Here is a 21,141-nt window from a genome sequence, read left to right on the forward strand (position 1 = left end):
CAGTCTTTTTGCTATATAAACAAAATTATTTTGGTGTCTCTAATGGTGTATTCTGGGTTGGCTTTTTGTTGTGGCTTTTTTTTTTTTTGTGAACTAGAGCTAAAGACCTTTCTCTTTATCTTCCTTGAGGGTTTGTTTTGTTCTTTACTTTGTTGTTGTTGTTGTTTCATTTTTCCCCCCTTTATTCTTTACTTTGTTGTTGTTGTTTCATTTTTCCCCCCTTTTCCTCTGTATCTTATTGGCTTTCTTCTTGTTTTAGTCTCACATCTTTTTTCTTATGCAACGTTGAGATGAGGTTGGAGGCCTAATAAGGTAGAGATTGGGGTTTTTTTACTGTTGGAGGGGGTTGCCTCTTAGAGATGAGTATTTAATTTTGTTGAGTGTTATCAGATAGTAAGGCAATATAACCTTGCTCTTTTCATACCTGAGAACTTATGTTCTCAAAAATTATCTGTGTAATTTTGTAGTGTCTAATCAGACATAAACTAGTAGGGAAAAAGGCAGAAGAAAGTATCAGGTGGTGGTGGCTACAGTCATTCTGAGTCTTGCTAATAACTGATTGGTCAAGAGGGCTGTAGCTCTCCTCTTTAGATTGTGCTGGCAGATACCTAGTCTTTCTGTGTTAAATGATAGTGTGTTATTTTGTCAGTGCTATCTGCTATCCCTTTAGGACAGGGGTCATGTCTTCTTACTATCATTTAAAACTATGAATGTGAATGGCAATGCTAGCATAACTTGTAATTCTCTCTCTGTTTGCATATTAATTAGCTTGGTATAATTTAAGCTGTAATTGTCTCAGCATGTGTCCTGGGCATTATATTTTTCTGAAGTGTGTCACTTTACATTACATGAATACTTATTTAACTTCCTATCTCAACTCTAAACCCATTTTGTTAATGTCAGGATTATTCTTACATCCCTCTGAGTCTTAAATACTCCCCTTATTTTAGTATCATCTGCAAATTTAATGATCTGACTTATTACAGCTTTATCTAGACCATTGAATAAAATATGAAAATCTGCTGGTGTTAATCTGTAGTCTTGGGGGACTTCACTTCTCAGCAGCTGCCTTTCCATTTTCCCTACAATCTGGTTTTTCTGAGTACTGATTGGTATCTTGGTACTGCTGATCCCTTCGGGCAGGCAACTACATCAGATCTGGAGTCTATTGAAGTTACTGCAGCTCTACAGGAAACACAGGTTCCCCAGAAAAACCCAAACTAAACATCAAGGACGGGAAGGAGTCAGACATCAGGATACCGACCTTCAGATATGAACACTGGGTCTCAAGTGCTTGCTATTGCAGAAAAGTTTATTTTTTAAGAAAGGTTTACTCCATTCACAACAAAAGTTTCTTAAAGATAACAATGATCCATCATTTTGAATTCTCTCTGAACCTTTTTAAAAATCGAGCTATGTCAAGCATCTTGGTTTATCTAGGCTAATAACATTTTTCATTTTTTTTAAGAAGTAACCACATTTCTTTAACATGATTTGCTCTTTCCATATCCACAATGACTCATAATGATTAAATTGTGCTTATATAATTATATCCTTTAAAATGATCAATAAATGTAAGATCTCTCTTTAAAGATCAGACTCTGAGGCATAAAACTTCCTTGATTTGCCCCTACAGATAGGAAAAAAACCCTCTAAAGGTGTTTGCTGCAGGATTAAGCAAGAGACTGGCAAATCTGGAAAATAGGTTTAAAATTTGGTACTGGAGGGGATTTCTATTATACTTTGCTGAAGTAGTTGGGTGAATGACACTTGTGGACTTAAGAGCAGAAGAGTTGAGAATCATCTTGATTTGAGAGTGTGTGGAAAAAAACCGAGAGAAGGAACTCTGTGAAGTATTTGTGCGTGAAGATTAGAGACTTGTGAAGGTGGCCAAATAAAAGAAAGACTGCACACCTTGGAGCTGGAGGCTGGAGAGCCTGGACTGGCCTCCAGCTTGGTGAGGAGGAAGAGGATGAAAGTAGGGAAGCCTGGGTGTTCATGTAAACAAACTGTATCATCATGTCAAGAAAGAAAGAAGCTGAAAGTTTAAAGGCTTTTTGTGAGTAAATTAATAAAAATAATAAGGTGGGGGGGTTGCTTTTTTTTTTTCCTGAAATGTTCAGTCCCTACAGTTAGCCTTTATAACATGCCTCCCTTTTTGAGACAAAATAATAATAATTTAATATTTTAAAGCATGATGACTGTTAAGTCTGATTTTAAATGTATCTATTAGGTGTAATGAATCATATTCTTCCTAAGAGTTAGAACAATATTGCACAAAAAGATACATAATTTCTAAAATCATCATGCACTCTAGTCTGAATGTGTTGTGGCCTTTGGGAATGTTTTGTTTTGGTGTTGTTTGGTACCATCCTTTGCCTTTGAATTATGTGTGTGTGAGTGATCTTCTGTTACGAACAGTAAAAGTCTAGAGAGCTGAATTTCTCAAGCAAGAGATTGAGGGAAAGAAGACAACTGAGAGGAGACTTGACAACAGTAGGTTAGTAGCACAGGGAGTGTGAGCAGAACATTGTTGTCATATTTTCCCATCATGGGAGGGGGGAACCAAAAAATGAAAAACCGACCAGTAGGCATTAAGTAGTCAGAGACAGGTTCAAAAGAAACCAAAGGAAATGGTCCTTCATATACATAGCTGATCTGTAGAACCTCTTTTCAAAGAATAAGGTGTGTGTTAAAACTCATATTAGTCACTTACAATGGACATCTCCTCCATGAACTTGTTAGAGCCAAAAATAAAGGAACAAAGTGCAGCTCATGAGGGGCTTAAAATGAAACACTGAAGGTGTTGGAGACTGGTAGAAAGCTAACAAGTGCCCCATTCTTACACTTAATCCTTTGACATTGGCTTTTTTCTCCTCAGCCAGAGTAGTTGTTTTGTGTTGTGTTGAGCTGCCAAAAGCCACAGAATACCTGTTTTCTTGGCTGTGGGCTGAATAGAGATCTGGTGACTTCGTATTTTGATCTATTCCCCTTTCTTCTCTGACATGATCTGCTAGATGTCCTATTAAGACCCTGCAGATGAATATTTTATCATGATGGTGTTGGAAATTGCATATAGTAGATGATGTTTACTAGCTGTAGAGTCTTCTAAATTCTGCTGTAGTGAGGGAAGTAAGTGAAAACGTTTTAAAGGGAGGAGAAGCTTGGCCTGCATGTATTTAAAATGGTTGCAGCTGCTGTCCTTGTCTTCCCTGTGGGCCTTTCAGAAATGTAGCTTGATAGGGTAGAATCAATGTCACCATGCCGGGGACAATGTTCAGGGTGGTTACCAGTGGGATCCAGGTGTTCCCCAGACTTGTTAGGGCATCAGTAGCTGCAGTATTTTCTTTGCAGGTGCCTATGGAACCACCACTATACAACCCACCTACATCTTCTGTTATATCCTCCATCTTGCAGGAAAATGGTGGGGGCTGAAGAGAAAGTGGGCATTAAATCCCCATTTTTATCCCTTGCAGCTTGGGAATTTACAGTTCTATCTGTATTTGTGCCTTTCTGTGGGCGCATTCTAAGGAAAAGGTGGGGGAGAGAGAGTAATTTTGTGAGGCTGGAAAACTACTGTTCAATAGCCTTTAGTCATCTGCAGGAACTTTTGCCAGCTGATATACCTTATTAACAGCACAGGTTAGGCATTTATAGAGCCACCACATCCAGAGTCTCTTTCATAGACAAGCTGTTCATACTCTGCAGGACCACAGCACCTGGCGAAGGAGGCTGAGCAATCTTTATTGAGGCAGCAGCATGACCTCATATCCCACTGCTAACGGAGTCATAACAGCAATGGAAGATTAATTTTCTATTTCTTTCCCCAGAGTGTGAAAGTGTATCTCTTTTAGATTCAGCTTCAAATCAAAGAATGAGATGGAAAAATTCAGTACTGCTTTCACTGTTCCCCATCTATTAGGTTGAGAAATAGTTCTTTTATTGTCAGATGATACACAGTTACATTCAGTCTTATATTTTTATCAACTTACTAACATTTTTAAGTCACAATGGGGAAAATAAAGTATGAAAATCCTAAGGAAGAGGAGAAAAATAAGTTCTGAGGTTTCATTTCTTTATACATTCATACTTGTTATTAATACCTCCTGGTTAGAAAATGCACTATATTGTTTTCATAATTCCCTTTTCCAGTCTTGGGATGGATCATCCAGATAAAACCATGAGATCTGGGTGAAAGGACTGTGTAGAAGACTTCTTGCACTAAATTTAACATAGGCTTAATTGATAGAGAGATAGAATAGATGTAGCTAACGAAAGCAGCAAGAACACAACAGCACAACAAAATGCAGTACTTTTAAACTACATCGGCACAATTCAAGAGTGATAGGTTCATAATAGTAGAAATTAGTGTATGATGTTTGAGTATTATAAGTGACATGGATCAATGAGCCATCTACTGTAGTGTACTAAAACCAGGCCATATTTGGTACTATGAAAGCTGATAGCTTTAATTTGTACTTTCAGAAACAATACTCCTCATCTGATTTATTTCATTCATGTCAGTGAATGTGCAGTTAGTATTGTGCAGGGAAAAGGGTAGAAGTTGAGAAATTTCTAGACAGGGCTTTTTAATGAAGGGGTAAAAGTTTGTAAAAATGATACTGTTAATTATTTGTAAAGAACCGACTCCTGCTTTTCCCTTCAAACAGAATGGAGAGAACAATGCCTGCAAACAGAACATTTGCTTCAATCTGGGCAAATGTCTCCCTTCAGAAAACAAAACTTATGACCTGTCATATTCTTGAACCAACACATTACCAAAGAGATTGTTTTCTATTCTGAGGTTATTGGTCAGGTCCACTTTGAAACCCTGGTGACGGGTGGGAAGTAAATTCCAGCACTGCAGAAATTTCCAAAAAGGAGAACTTGATTTAGTTTGGTTGGGCAGTTGTTTTCAAGTGTGCCAATTTATGCAGGCATTCAACTTATGCAAGGGGTATTTCTGTTTCACAAAGTATAGATTATAGTATTGTTATGTTACCTTTTGTCTGTTTGCCCTTTCCTGTGTGGTCGTCTTAAAATGCATTTTATTTTTTTTAGTTAGAAGAAGTTTCTCAAGTACTTGGAACAAGTAATTTTAGAAAGGGTAGATTAAAAAAAATGTATTTTGAGAAAGAGTTGACCTACCAACTTTTGTTGTGCAACTGAAATAATGGTTTAGAGTGAAACTGATAAGAAGCTGGATAATAGGCCAGCAAGCAGGATGTCTGTAGTCCATCAAGGACTAAATGAGATCTATATAAAGCACGAGTGTAATTGTAAAATCAAGACACATAGACTGGAAGAGATTCAAAAATAACATTTGAAGATATGTCATAAACAGCCCATGTGGTTCTGATAAAAGACTAGAAAGATACTGTGTATTTAGCATATAGGTAAATCAGATAAACCAATTCAAAAGTCTTAATAATGGCCTGATGATATCCAGCAAAAAACATCAGTCAATATGCAAGGAACTGTTTCCCTCTGTATGAAGTAAAGCTTCATGTTTAAGCTGTAGGAGAGGTAGATCCTTGTAGTATTTGGACCGAGTGCATAAGGCTTTATTCATTACTTTGTATGTTGTCTGAAGAAGGAACAGATGTGATAAAGGTCAAATCTTAAGGATAGCCGAATGAATATGGTCTCTGCTTGATGCAGGAACAGTTTCTCCTCTAATTAAGTCTCTGGAGTGTCTCAGTAGTGGTTGGATCATTGGTATGTTGGCTTCAGACATTGGTAGAGGTAGGCTCCAATGATAGCAAGTAGTCAAAGCAGAGCACCGTTTCTGGGAACCATTGCATGGTTTGTGGACACTGTGGCTTCATCAACAGCTTTGACATATTGATTACTTCATACTTAGATATCAAACTCTGCCACAGGAAGGATTTGGAAGCCACCAGACAAAATGTCACGTGCTCTCCTGGAATTAATTCCTGTTAGGTATTAATTGGTGTCTCTAGTACACAGAATTGTCTGTCTCGCTATTGTGAGAGGTATTTCTCCAGACACAATGGTTCCACAGCAGATAGTTGTCTTCTAATGTCTTAAATCTGTCGTCTCAGTCTTACCATTACCAAAGGTCAGCCAGAAGACAACAATATGCCAGAATTCTAGAATGTGTGTTTAAAAAACAAACAAAAAAACCCCAAACCAAAACGCACCACAAAACCAAACAACCCCGAAACGAAACAACAATATGCCAGAATTCTAGAAAGTGTGCGTTTAAAAAACAAACAAAAAAACCCCAAACCAAAACGCACCACAAAACCAAACAACCCCGAAACGAAACTTATACTGGTTTCAAAAGCATGGATGTCCAGGATGGTTTTTAGACAGAAAAGAAGGACCAACAAAGTCTTGCCACACCCTGACATCTGCTCTTGGCAACAAGAGATGTGTAAAGTCCTCGGGTGAATTTTGGCCCTTTAATCATCTCAGCTCCTGTCTGAAGATGCAGAGAGAACAGCTGATTCCGTGTTGTACAAACAGTGCATACAGAGAAAATAGAATGGAAAAGTTGAGTATTTCCTATTCTTTAAAGACTTCTGAATAAAGAATTAGTTTGTCCTTTCAGTTAAACCTAGTAGTAACTACTGTTCTGAATGATTTGTTAATGACGTCTCTGACTGTGGTCCCATGCCTTGTGCTAAGCATTCAGACTTCTACCAAAGAAGAGGAAAGACATTTTGAGGGGAGGAAGGAGAAGGTTTACAGAAGTTACAGAAGTCTTAATTCAAGCTCCAATTCTAACTTTAAATCATAAGAAATAGCAATACCCAGTTCATTAGATACAGCAAATAATTATAATTCTGTCCAGGTATAAGCTTTCTTAGGGTAGCTTCACTCCTCATCTTTACTCCAAAGAGAGGAGAGGCCTCTTGCATGCTAACTGCCTTGAGAACGAGTCAAAAAGAGATGAAAATTCGGAAGTATCCTTAGAATCAGTATTTTTAGGGTGTGTAATCTGTATTGTAACTGCTTTAGCAAAGAGAATTTCAGAAGGTCAAGATCTATTCAGGAAGCAACAGAACTAGAGGCCTCATGGGATAAAACACAGCAATTCTTCCAAAAATAAATCCAGCTACAAGAAACTACTTTTTTTATCTAGGGTTTTTTTACAGCCTGTCTATTAAATACAAATCTGGCATATTTTCTGTCTTCCAAAAGGTCTAAAAATTGTCATGGAATGCATATTCTCTCTAACTGGTTATTTACATTTCATTATTTTTGTAAGGTCTGTGAAGTACAATGATTTCCCATTAACTGTAGAATGTGGATATACAGTTTAAATCCAAAGCCAAGTATTGTGTGATCCAGTATCCCCAAATTCCACTTAGGCACTAAGAAGAATTGCAACTATAAAACATAAATCCCAGCCAGAAATCCAGATAGTTAATCCTTCATATATAAAGTCATTAGGCACTATTTGGTATGAAAGCTCCCCAGGTATGCAGCTTTAGTTGTTGTTGGAGATTTTTTTTTGAGGGGGGTTGTAGCGGTGGGGTTTAATGCCTGTATAGAGAGACAGATGTGTACACCCCATCCTGATCCAAATTTAGGCAGATAGATATAGTTCAAATGTTTAAATTTCTTGGAAAACATAGACTTTTTTAAGCCTTCAGGTGGTCCTTAGGAAGAAGATGGTGATCATCTTTCTCCTAATCTAATTCCTTTTATTGCAAAGGCTAGATTAGAGGCCCTTGTTGGAAGTTGGAAATACTTCTCTTTCCTCCAGCTAACACAAATGTTTGAGGTAAGCAGTTCCATCTGTTTTACTCTCACCTTAGACCAACCAAGATGTTGCTGCCTTTTGGGGAAGCTTGAAGGAGTGGTTATGTTGCATTCAAAGTGAGCCACCCAGCTATAGATGAGCCCCAGACAGATTTATAGCAAACAGCTGAGGTTGGATTCTATGCCTGTCAAAGGAGAAAGGACATGCCAAATTTAGTCATACAGGTCTTCCTTTCAAAGGTCTTCAAAGACATTTACCTCTCGTTGACTGCCTACATACATTAGGTATACCAAACGGGCCAGTTTACTTGATACCAGAAGGAACTTTTGCCCTTCTTCTTCCTGGAATACTAAGTTGCCAGAAATGCTAGGGCTGCCAAGCACTGACAGTGTCACCCCTCAGCTTTTGGTAACATAGCAAATGTGGGATATTTTTTTGCTACCATAATACTTTAAAAGCCAATGGAGAAGTGTCAATTCTGTTTGTGGCAAAAGTTGCTTCATAGATAAGGGAGCGCTATACAATTAAGAAGCTTATATAACAGCATCTAAAATATATAAAAGTGTTATTATTTAAATCTGGTATTAAAAATACTTGACATGCCATCAGCTAAACTTTAGGATTTTTAGTCAGTGTTGCTAAATTGAATTTTATCGGTGTAAGATTTGTCAAAGAATACAAAAAAATAATTTACTACTAATACAGGATTCAAAACTGAGTTGAATCTAATGTTATGGAATGAAAAATATTTGAAATAATCTTTTTTTAAAAAAATGTTGGCAGTCGGTATACTCTTGATGAAGAAATTTAATGATAGCTGCATACAGGGAGTATTAATTCCTTGAACCTTGATTTCTAAGGAAAAAAATACACTGAAATCATCCATAGAAAGCATTTTTTCCCCTCAGTAGTTCACAGATGGATAATTCATCAATCAGTTCTCTAAACAAGGGGAAAGATTTTTCTTTCTTGTAATTGTAATGTACATCTCACAGTAGCTCTTATTTTGGACCGATTTAAAACTTGAAAAGGTGGAAGAACAAAACTTTATTCTGCCCTCTTCCCCTTGTAATCACAGTGAAAATGTTTTGTGGATGAGCTTCTAGAAACTACTGCAGAATAAACAATTGTCACAAGAATGTTAAATGTTTGAAAGTATTTTAAAAACAAGGGTAGGTGAAAACTCTAAACTTTGCTTTGGGGACCAATCTGACTATATCAAAGTCTGTTTATGTAACTTAGCACATGAGCTTGTCATATAAAGCAGTTACTCTTCAGTCACAAAAAAAGGTAAGGAAGGTAGACTAGTGTTTTAGCAATCTGTGCTGTGTTAGTTACTTTTCATCTAGTGCTTTTCCAGGCAAAACAGTTTAGCGCATCACTATTTGGTGATTTAAAGCAGAAACATTTCACAACCCTAATGGGTCTTAATGTTGAAAAATTAATGTATTCTTCCTTTCCACCTTCTCTTCTCTCATGGTCTTTTTGTTTGAGGGAAAGTGAAAGATCCAGCAAGACACCTGGCTAAACAAAGACAATATGGATCTTTTTTTTGCAGTTCACTCCCACCCATGTGAGTTAGTTCATCTGTGTTTTGTCTTAGTCGATCTATCCTCATTCAACTCTTGACCTAGTTGTGTAGACAACCAACTTTGAATACAAACACAGTCATCGAGCTGACTGCATAACCCTACTGAAGGTACAACAGCCAAATGTGCCTGCATCAAGCAAGAGAGTGATGGAGGCTTGTAATGACTTATGCACAAAACCAACTAGGGCAGGTAAGAAACTGTCCAGTACTTTTCCCTAGGTTTTGAGGGGGAAGAGAGAGGCAGAAAAGAGCAGAGCCATGTGAAACTGGCTCAGCTGCCGGGCCCTGCAGCTGTGTCAACACCACATCGTAACTGCCAAACATCTCTGTGACTGCAGAGAGCAGCTCGTGTTCCATCTGGGAATAAGGAGCTATTTTTCACAAAGCATTGCCTTCCTTTTAATAAATGAGATATGTTGGGATCTGTTTTAATGGTCTAATGGGCTTAAAATTACTCTTTACAGCCAAATTATGATCCTGTTTTGAACTCTGCTGGGGCCAATGCAGACACATTGCACATGTAAATGAAATGACATTTTGGAGCAATGAAGCATCTGGAGAAGACACCTCTGTCTGTGCACTCACACCAGATTTGATTTGTCATATCTGTTCCATGTTTAATATCTTCTCCACATCTCACAGATATGCATAGTTAACTAAAGTTAAACAACATGCAGAGCACTTACAAACAGAATTAATCATAGAACCATAGAACATCCCAAACTATAAGGGAGCTTGAAAGATCATCAGTCCAACCTTTCAAAGGAAAGGGACCCTAAATGAGATTATCTAGCACCCTGTCCAATTGCATCTTGAGAACTTCTAGAGACAGGGATTCTACCTCATCACTGGGAAGGTTGCTCTGGTGATTGATTGTTCTCACTGTAAAAAAATGTCTTTCTTATATCAAGATGAATTAGGTGGACTTCAGCCAAATTCTGCTCTAACAGATGAATCAGAAGGGAATTAAGCTAATTGTTCATTATTTTTCTTGAGTCAGTAGAATCAAGAATAGCCTAATGGTCTAGATCTCTATCCCTAAACCTTCCAATCCCACACTGTTTAGCAACGGTTTTCAGAGAATTAGGGATACCAGGCACTGAGTGAATTCAGGCGTGATTTTAGACAAGTCTATACTGTTATCCCTCTATTACTTTCTCAGAGAGGCCAAAAGCTTTTTGTAAATCAATTTATCTATCAGAAAAAGCCCTACTATTATGTATATTTTTCTTGAGCTGTCAATGACATTTGTGTTTGGGGGCATTTGTATTCCCCGAGTGGAAGCTCGGTCGGTTCTGTTGTTGATCCAATATTTAGACAACTGTATTTAAATAATTGCAAATAGAAAACCTCAGCTACTGGTTATTTTCACTGAATACTTCAGTAGAAAAATACCTGACATTCCTAATAATTCATTGATTGCTAATAATCTTTAAAGGCAGCAGAACATATGATACAGAGTCTTGGATTCAACTTTTTTTTTTGAATGATGACTTTTCAGACTGTAGATATAAAAGAACATAAATAAATGAGGCTGTTATTTACTATTAAGGTAGTGGGAGGTTTGTGTCTTAATTTTGTGGGAGGTCTTTAACATAATCTATGCTTTTGCATAGACTTCTGTGGCATTTTATGGACTTTGTATAGCCTTAATCATTTGTCAGATGAAGTTAGTGCATATGTTTGTGTGTTTTCCCACAAAAATTAATAGACAACATTTGAAACAAGGTGAATGGATAGATTTTCTAGATAGATACAACAGATATTTTTCATTTGATTAAATCTCATTTTTTGAATTGAAAGGGAATGGCTTTGGATGCCATGCTAAAAATGGTTCCATCCTGAAGACCAAAATGGAAATTTTGTTTTTAAGTGATATAAATATTCTCAAGGTAGAAAAACTAGATAAATTCCACTAAAGTTCATATTTTTGTCTTAAAAAAAACCCAACCAAACAACCAACAACTTAGTTTTCCTGATTTTATTATTGCCAGTATACAGGTACTGAATTTAAAAAAAAGCACACATTTTATTTTCAATAAAATGCTTTCTTTAATTTAGAAAGCATGCAGCTATATTGACTCAAAATACCTACTAGCAACGATTCAGCTTTGCACAATAACAACTTCAAAAAAGCTCTCAGAATAAATGTTATTAATTTAATCTTTCACTTGTAATATTCTGAAGTCAGTTTATAGTAATACACTACTAAATATTAAAACATCTAAATCAGCAAGTCAGAAATTTAGCTTTAAAAATGGACTAAATTTCCTCTCTTACATCCAGCAAAGAATCGGTAATGAAGCACAGAGTGTTTCAGAAATACATACATACTTCATAGGATTGTGTGTCAGTGCATGTGGAAGAGATAAAAGTATTCTGGAAGAAGTTCAAAGGAAATATCCTAGAAACTATGGAAACAAAAGCCCTTTTGCCTGATGTTGAGAAGAAAAAAAGTTTAAGTTGGATTAAATGAACATCTTCCTTTTAGTACCAGTTTGGCCAAAACAGATTTGTCCTCCGAAGTTGATGAGGCTTTGAAAGAGATAATGATGAGATATTGCCATAAAACTCCAAATGCTTTTCTTATGACCTGGGGACAGACTTGAAATGAGCACCTTGCAGCATCATTCACTCACATATGATTGAAATCAAGCTCCATTTCAGGAAAAGCTTTTCCTTGCATTTGGCTCGAGTTCCAGTTTGTGTGCCAAGTATAAGAATCAGCCATTTCAATTTTAGTATGGCTCAGACCCTGGACTTTTTAATAATAAATATATAAATAAACTCCATAAGTTTGGTATTGCAGAAATTTCAACTTTGAGTCAACAAATGAAAAACATGAGTTTCTGTACTCCAGTCCTTACATAAACCTTTGGGTAACATTTCATTACATTAAACATAACTTCATCATAGTTACATAAAGATGACAATATAAGAAAATGCTACAAAAGGACTGAAGTCATACGGGGTGAAATTTGTACAAGAATTGTTGAAGAACTTGAGATGGTCCACCATTTCACCACTTTAATAGGGATGGGCAGCAAAAGCATAGGTGTAAAAGTTAGCATGGGATAACTAATGTCATCCTATATATTCTGAAACATCATTTCTTTTGTTAGATGCAAAAATACAGGACTTCTTTATACTTCTTTTCTCACTAATCTCTTCTAGATTCGTGCCTATTCTTTTATTTATCTATTTTTCTCTTACTCTGAAAAAGCATGTGTGAGTGTGTGGAAACTTTGTCCACATTTGTTTGAGCTACATCAGTGTCAGTTTGGCAACCGGGAAACAGTACTTGTCCGAGATCTCCTAGAAAACTGTATGTATATTGTTGAATATTGTCATTAATTCTCTGGAGATGGTTCTTCAAATGTCTCTGTCTTGCATGGCTGCTATCATTTCCCAGAGGTCTCATTGGCCCATTTGTGAAGTTTTTTCCTTCGACTTAGTGTTTCATTACTTTGTGGTTTTTATTAGGTTATCAGCTGAGGTTATATGAGCTATATTATAAGGTGGATTGTTTGCTTCTGCACCTACCGAATGTAAATGGCTTGAAGCACTGCGTATTTTTGCTCTGTGTTAGTGTTGTGTAAAAAGTGTCCTGGACTTAATTTGAATTGGAAGATACTTCTGCTGACTCATCTATTCTTTATTTTAAAATGACAACTACTGTTCTTTACAGTTGAAGGATTTATTCCAAATTTGAGCATTTTCTTTCCATGCTAAAAAGCCACCAAGTATTATGGATAATACAGGTATCTCTACAGGTAAAATTTTACATGCAAGTTTTAGAAAGAGTCCATAAGGCCTTAGAGCTCTGTGAGGATTAAAATGACCGCAGAAAAGTGATGTTACCCATTCCAACAGCCTCATCTCTGAGGCAGTTCAGGGGACAGTTTTGCAAAAGAGGTCTAAGGCCACATGTGGAGTTTTTGACTCTGCATTATGAGTTTACAATATGTTAGCTGTACACCTGCTCAGAATGAATGGAGTTTACTGTAGGAAATATATATGAGTAGGATTTACTTATCTTTATCAGAAAGGCTTTTAATTTAGCTAACAACCATGCTTGGCCAGGGGAAGCACCTCAAAGCACTTTTCTCAGATTTCAGGAAATAACTAATAAGGCTCGGTTAGCAACACCTTTTCTGCGTGTCAAGAATAGAACTTAAGATAGCAATGAAATAGTTAGACTGCTGTGCTCAAAAGTGCAATCAAAGGTATTATTGCATTCTGTTTTCTTCACACATAGTTAATTATGTGAATACTTAACCTGTGCCGACAAAAAACTAAGCAAAGCAGAAAACCTCCCCAACATAGCTTTCTGGTCTAATTCTCGGTCCTTAGCTTTCCCATTGTAAAATGAGAATTGTTACAATTACCAACCTTCTGTAGAAGACTTGGTGATTGATAACTTGGCAGACATAATGAATAGCTTTTTCCAATTTGGGTCTGTGGCCCTAGGCAGAGATAAAGCTCTAAGATCATCCCGTTCTCCTTTTCTACTACATAATTATTTCTTCTACAGCAGCACCTTGGAGCCATAATCGAGCCTGAGATTCCTTGGTGCTATAGAGCATACAATTACAGAATAAAAAGAGTTCTCTGCCTCACTGCACTGATGCACAGAGTAGTCAAAAGAGAGACATGAGATGGGTAGAGACTGATGCAGGAACAGAATGAAAAGAGAAGTGAGATTAGACAGCCCAAGACAGTCGGAGGTCTCTGTGTACATGGTCAGGTTTTTGCACTGCAGAGGTTAATATTCATATGGTACAGAATATCCCTTTGGTCATTCAAAACCAGCACTTTCTTTTAGGCTGGCTTACAGAAGAAGAAACAAGTAGTTTTTCAGACCTCTACGGGAAACTCCTCTCCAGTGGCCGGGGGTGCCGAGGCTGTGGTTGCACTTGCAGCTCTCAGGCAGAGCAAAGCACTCATAGCTGTTCCAAAATCCTCAGCCATGCCACTTCAATGGCTGGTTTCCTTAGCAAAGGATGCTTGAAAAACAGAGCTGTTTGTAATGTATTTCCTGCATTGCAGGGCTTGAGGAAAGAAATATCTCAATTTACTTTACATTTAAAAAGGAAATTTACTACAGTTCTGAATCATCCTTATGCAGCTTAGTATCATAATATGAACAGTGTGCTGGCTCTCTTACACACAAGATGGTGTCTAAAGACACAAGGAATGTATTTCAAACTTACTTAAAACTAATTACCAATGTTAAATTCTGCTTTCTCATCTAGACTTTTTTTAAAGTATATCTCTGCATTCATAAACTTTGACAGCTTGTGAATATTATTCTGTTCATAATTATTCTTCCATGCAATTTCCTAATTACAGGAGGTGAACTTCTTAAAAGTTAATTCCATTTTTAAATTGGCAGAAGAGCCCCTCTGACAAAGCTAAAGTTATTATTTGAATATGTAACAGGATTGTAATGCTTCTTGTGAGGTTTTAAAGGCAAATAGACTGAAGAGGGTGAGAAGGATTTTTGGGATTGCTACTGTGCTTTCAGAGAACCTACAGGGTGTCCCCATCCATATTGTGTCATGGATCTCTAGTTTGAGTAATTCCAGTTATCCAACAGCAATGCACTGGCACAGGCAGTGAACCAGTCTTCAATATCAAAACACAGGATAAAAATAATCCATTCTTTTTCCAGAGTTATTTCATGCCCTTTACTTCAGCTGACTGCTTCTATTTTCACTTTTAACCGTGGTGTCAGCTGTGTTATTTCTATGTGGAAAAAATAGCCATGGAAAACTAGACTTGAACTTTCCACTTTTTTAAAAGAGTTCTAATAGTCGTCTTCTGCTATTTCTTTTAAGTTGTATTCTAAGCCATAGTACATAAAAATTGAACTATACAATCTGGTTACCTAGCTGTAACTTGGAGTATTCTTCTGCACTATGTTCTCTCACTAGGGTATTTTCTTTATGCTATTCTGGACTCTATTATAATGATGACGATATCTGGGTGCTAAGCAGGATGTGCTTCTAGCCCTTTCAAATAATTACAAATTTAGGAAAAGGTCTTATATCTTTTCAGCTCCTTTGCCAAGTAGTGATATGAACTGTGCTGTTCCAAATTATTTTTATAACCCAATGAGGGAGTTAACTCTGGTAGGAAAGTTCACCATACACAGCAAAATGTCATCATAACGAATAAGATATATCATACGGCTTCTTCCTTAATCCCTCTTTTTATTTAAGGAATTTCCAAGTAAGTTACGGAAATGGGTGCTCTAAAGTGGGTGCAAAGCTAATGGGGTAACTGTACCAAGAGAGTAGGAATCAATTGCTACCCAGCACGCTGGAAGGATGTATTCATAGAAAGTTTTCATCAATCTTTTCTGATTCAGGTACTATTCTGTATTTCGACAAGGGCCAATAGAATTACGACTATGTTCACTCAACTGTACAGCAGTTACAAGTAAAGAGCAGGTGCAACTTCTTAGAAGATGGACTTGTAATTCAAAGTATCTTAGTAAACTGGAGAAATAATATTATGTATAATAATAAATAATAATTATTATTAACATTTCTGGTTTATTCTGTTTTTTTAAATATGTACAGAATTCTGTCCTTGGTAGACATCGACAAATGCAGAAAGGGATCTGCTATTAATTAGAACTAGTTCCTGAGAAAGGAGCTTGTTTACTGTGAATTGCAAACCGAATGTGAACCAGCAATTTCAGACTGCTGAACATTTTAGGAATTGAATAAATTCAGCGTAACATCTCTATTTTACCTAATACTACTGTATTACTAGCAGCTGGAGTATTTTGTTCCCTTTTGTCTGTCAAATGTAAGAAATGCCATTGGAAATTGTACAGAGGAGAGCAGAGAAACCTATTGCAAATTTTGAACGCATGACCTATGAGGAAAAGTTGAAAGAAGTGATTGTTTAGTGTAGAGAATAAAAAATAAAAAACTACAGGATGATGGAAGTCTTCCAACATCTTAGTGTTATCTACTAATAGGAAAGGAGCACATTTTCTCTCTATTGTGGTTATGACGAAGAATTAACAGTGAACAGGACAATGCTACAATAAGGCAGATTTAAACACTTTATCTTAAAGCACCAAATACAACAGTAATGACAGTGAAGAATGAGAAGAAACCAAAAGTTTAACCATCAGTTTAAACCAATTGGACAAACAAACCAGGAATAATATAGAAATAATTAATTCTGCTGTGGAACAGGAGGTTGGACTCAATAAGCTTACAGGGAGCCTTTACTATTTGTATTCCATGTGGCACTCTAGTATAATTTCTAAAGTTACCCAGATAAGACTAACCAAAAGAGAGTAAAAGGTAAAGTTAGGAAAGGCAACTTTTATTTTATTTTTAAACAGCAAATGTTATTAGAGGAAAATCTGTTTAATTGAATGATAATTAGGAAAACTGATATGATTAAGAAATTTCGGTGTCACAAAATAAAAAAGATTATGTATCTGCAACTGTTGTAGTACAGATAGCATGTGTTTGCACTGTGAGAAAAGGCTAATTGTAATTTTTGCCTTTGGCAAAGATACAAAGTGATTTTTTGCAGTTTGATATTTCTAATCACTTCATAATTGCAACTAAATCCAACATGTTGTATCACCAAAGTCTCATGTTCGCTGTAACATAGTTTATAGCGGTTCTGTTCCATACTACTTCAGCTCAAACATGTAACTTCCAAAGTAATTGGGATACATGGTAGGTATACAAGAAATAAAGCTTCAGATTTTAAGAAATGGAGTGAAATGACAAAAATTTAAGGGATGGGGAATTTACAGTAGTAGGAACTCGGAACAGAATAGCTGTTGCATATTAACTGTAAGATATCTTTTTTCCTACTTCTAAAATTAATTGGGAATGTCATTGTGCTGTGTAGGTATAATGCAAGGATTGGTCTAATCCACATTGTTGCAGAGTCATTTAAGGACAAAGAAAAAATGCTTAAAATTGGGAACTAACTAGCAATAGGGAGAAGAACATGCGGTGAAAAGAATTACATTGCAATGTCTGTCTGCCCTAAATATATGATATTAAGGCACTGAAAAAACAGCCTGTAAGTTTACCAGAAGTAAAATCTGTGCTCAAATGCATGGGTTGTTCATGCATTGCCATATTTCATTTTCTTTCTTTACTGGTGATATATAGGTGTGTCAGTGAGATAATGTTTTGTTAAATGAGGGAAGAGGTTTTTTTAATGAAATATATAAATGAAACAAATTCAATTGCAAAAAATATGCCAACATGGAAATTATTAAAAAATAAAATAAAAGCCACAAACAATTTAGCTTCAGTTACTCTTTGTCCACACTTTAAAACATTTGTAGAAAGTGAACAATTATTCTCTGAAGCCCAGATGGAAGTAGGCAAGCCTGGACGCACATGGGCAGAATCCATCCTTGGAAGTCCCCCAGCTGAGCTTTGTGAACCTTCAGAAGGAAACCATACATCACTTCAGCAGTACCTAGAGTGAGGAAAAGAGTAAAACAGACTAGCTTTCAACCAATTTGTACAAATGATCCTTTGTTTTCTCAGGGGAGTGGCAAAGAGAGAGAGTGCCTTTTTCAGTTTGTTTATTGACAGTAGAACCTCCCCAGCGGCTTTCCACCAACCCCTTCCCTGTTTGCTCCTTCTACAGCCGCTTCACACAAGTGTCTATCCCAGATGGTAGCTTTGGAAAAAGGGTGGTAAGAAGGGAAGAAAAATACATTCTTGAGGGATGGTGGGCTGCTGTCCAATTTTGTTGCTAAATAGAATCTTACTGGGCTTTTTGATGCCTTTCCAGTTCCTTTACTGTAGCAAGAGATAAAATCATTTGATACAGGTTTACTGTTGCTTAATGAAATAAAATTAGAAGTTGTTGGGTTTGTTGGTTGGTTTGTTTTTTTTTTAATTTTTTGCATGATACTTTCATTTCCTAGAGAGTTGCGAGTAGAAACTAGCAGTTCCACTGGTTATCCCAAGGGACAAAAAATGAAAAAATAAATCTGTGTGGTAAGATCAGTGAGTCAGAAAATTTTACTCTAGTGGAGTAAGCTGTATTCAAATAAGACATACCTGTGCTCTTGGAGAATGAGGAGGTTTTTGTGTTTTGAAGTGCTGAGTAAAACCTATGCAGGCAATATATAGATAAGGGAAAGAGATATTGACTGTTACTTTCTCTAGAGCTTGCTTAACTTCAGATTTTTTTTGGACAAGTGGATATGCTCTCAGAATAACATAGTCAATAATAACATAGAATTACAATAATATAGAATAACAATAATAACATAAGAATAACATAGTCAATAATAGACCTTGAAAAAAATTCTACTCAAACATTTCTTCTCCATGAAGTGACTTGGTACCAATCCCATCTCCTATTCAGGAAATCAGGTCCATGTGGTTTTAGCTGAATCTGCTCCCTTCCGGTAGTAAGGTCCCCAAAGCAATGTCTGTCTTGAATATTAGGTCTTCACATGCGTGACCAAAGGAATTACAAGGCATAATCATTTGTTACAATCATGTTTCGGGAATGGCAACAGCACTTTATTAGGGAGGCCAGGATGGAATCAGAACAAAGGGATTATAGTATGCTAGATATGATTTTATTTTTCCTCCTTGTTAATCTGGAAGAACATATCCCATATCTTGGGCTTTAGATTTTTAAAGTTTTATTTTGCTTAGAAATGCACTTATTCTTATTATTAATAAAAGCTGTAAGAAATCCAATGAGAGAAAAGACATAAATGTTTTAGAGCATTATGCTTACCTGATCTGTTCTTTATTATGAAACACAAGAAAAATTAAATTGAACAAAAAATAAACCCAAACTGTATTTTCAACCAGTAATTTTTGACACGTGGTCAGAACTTCTGACTAAGTGGAAAAAATATTTTTTTTTCTTAAAACTTAGTCTTTAGTTAAAGATTTCAAATTATCACCTTGGGTAAACTGTTGAAACCTTGGTTGCTGCATCTTAGATTGATACCCATGTTTCTAATATAAAATCAGGTTTCAGCCTTTGGGGTTTTAAACTTTTGTTTGGTTGGGTTTTTGTTTTTTAAAGACCCTTTTCCTTTTGATCCACTGAGAAATATATTGGTAGGCAGTTCCCTTCTCAACCTAGGAAATGTAATACAGCTTGAGCCTTTGAAATACATTGAAATTAAGCAGATAAAAAGGTGTCTTCAATATTCAGTAGTAGATCTGTTGTTGGATTCACTTGAGAACCTATTTGCATGGCTGCTTCTAGGCTTCCAGAACGTTATACAAGTATCTAAATCTAACCACACATGCTAAATCTAACCATAACTGCATTGACTTTGTGATAGTTGGACTCTGGGTGGAATACAAAGATTTTCAGAAAGCATATTGATAGCAGCTGTACAATAATCATAAATGATCTAATTTGCACACTTCAAAAATTATTTAATTGTAAGAATTAAAAAGGAATGCTATGAAGTATTATTTTCAGATATAGGACATCTGTATGTTTGTCAGGCAAAATTTAAACAGAAAATATCTCTAAATGTTTTTGTTCTGCTGATTTCTACTTAAAATCACAACCAGTGGTTATAAAACGGTGCAGCAATAAGGCACTATGGAAATGACTCATAAAAAATTAAGGGAAATTAAATATTGAAAACCACTATGATGGTTTTGGGCTCAGAGAGAAGGAACCAGAATATAATGGAATTGCATTCATCATTACATTTGCCTGCTTATAATATGTGAAGTAAACACATAACAAGTAATACCACCAACTTAATAAGGTATGTGTTGTAAGTCTCTTACTTGCTAGAAACAAGGGGCCTTTCCTTTTCTCCTGTGCAGGCATCCATACTTGTATCAAGCTATAATGATAGGACAAAAGTAGAGACAGAAATTCCAGAGCTGTCTAAAATGATACCACTAATAACCCCTTGAAAGCAGTGCTCTCCTGGTCAGAGCTGTCTGTACCAGGCACAGCTGTGCACGAAGGAGCTAGGACGGAATCTCTGCCTGTGAGTAGTCAGCCTTATGGCAGGTGTAAAGCTGCTGCTCAGGGCTCTATGGCAATAGAGTAGACTTGGTGGCATGAGAAAAGACCTCAGCATAGTTTGGCAATTCTGCCACCCTCTGTAATTGTCCTTTTTACACTGGAACCCATCTGGTTTTTTTCAGAGGAATATGAAGGAATCAACAGGTGAAAAAGCACCTGTATTACTCCCCACTATCTTTGGGACCATGCCCTGGCCAGCTCTCTGGACCACAGGCAATGTGCTTTACAAGGCAATGTATCCTACAATTCAGGGGGATGTATACATTTCCTGATTATTGCCCTCCCCCAAAAGCCACCAAATCACAGCATTATTGTAACTGTGATATAATGTGATATGATTAAGACATGGTTCAGAGGAAATACTGTAATTAGCATGAAATAAAAGTACATTAGCCACAAATAAAAATCCTGATAATTAATTACAGTTTCTTTGCTTGCTAATGCATAAGTGAACAAGGAGAAAAACTGTGCAGAGGAAGGATAAATGAAATTGTGGCATTGGCATAGCAGTAATGGAATTTCTTTCTTCCTGTTTAATAAATATGTTCTGTAGGATCAAAATAACTACTGTTTTTCACTGATAAATACAAAGCTGGGTTATAAATCATTAGGAGTGACAGATAACTTCAGCATTTATTCAAGAAATGTCTCAAGAAATCCAGTCTAGATCCAGCTAAAGCTACAAGGGGACAGCTGTGGAGGAGAGTTAAATGAATATAATGCTTTAAGAGAATTAAAATTAGTTTTTTTCAATTTTATTTCCAAAAGTGTTTCATGT

General features: G+C 36.4%; 1 protein-coding gene across 1 annotated transcript in view; it reads left to right on the top strand.

Annotated features, from left to right (window-relative positions):
• DGKB (diacylglycerol kinase, beta 90kDa) overlaps positions 1 to 21,141 on the top strand; it is a 467,667-nt gene that overhangs the window by 77 nt on the left and 446,449 nt on the right. The gene's annotated exons all lie outside the window — the stretch shown is intronic.

Source organism: Calidris pugnax, unplaced genomic scaffold (genome assembly GCF_001431845.1).
Source record: "Calidris pugnax isolate Ruff unplaced genomic scaffold, ASM143184v1 scaffold11, whole genome shotgun sequence".
In the NCBI taxonomy this organism is placed as follows: Eukaryota; Metazoa; Chordata; class Aves; order Charadriiformes; family Scolopacidae; genus Calidris; species Calidris pugnax.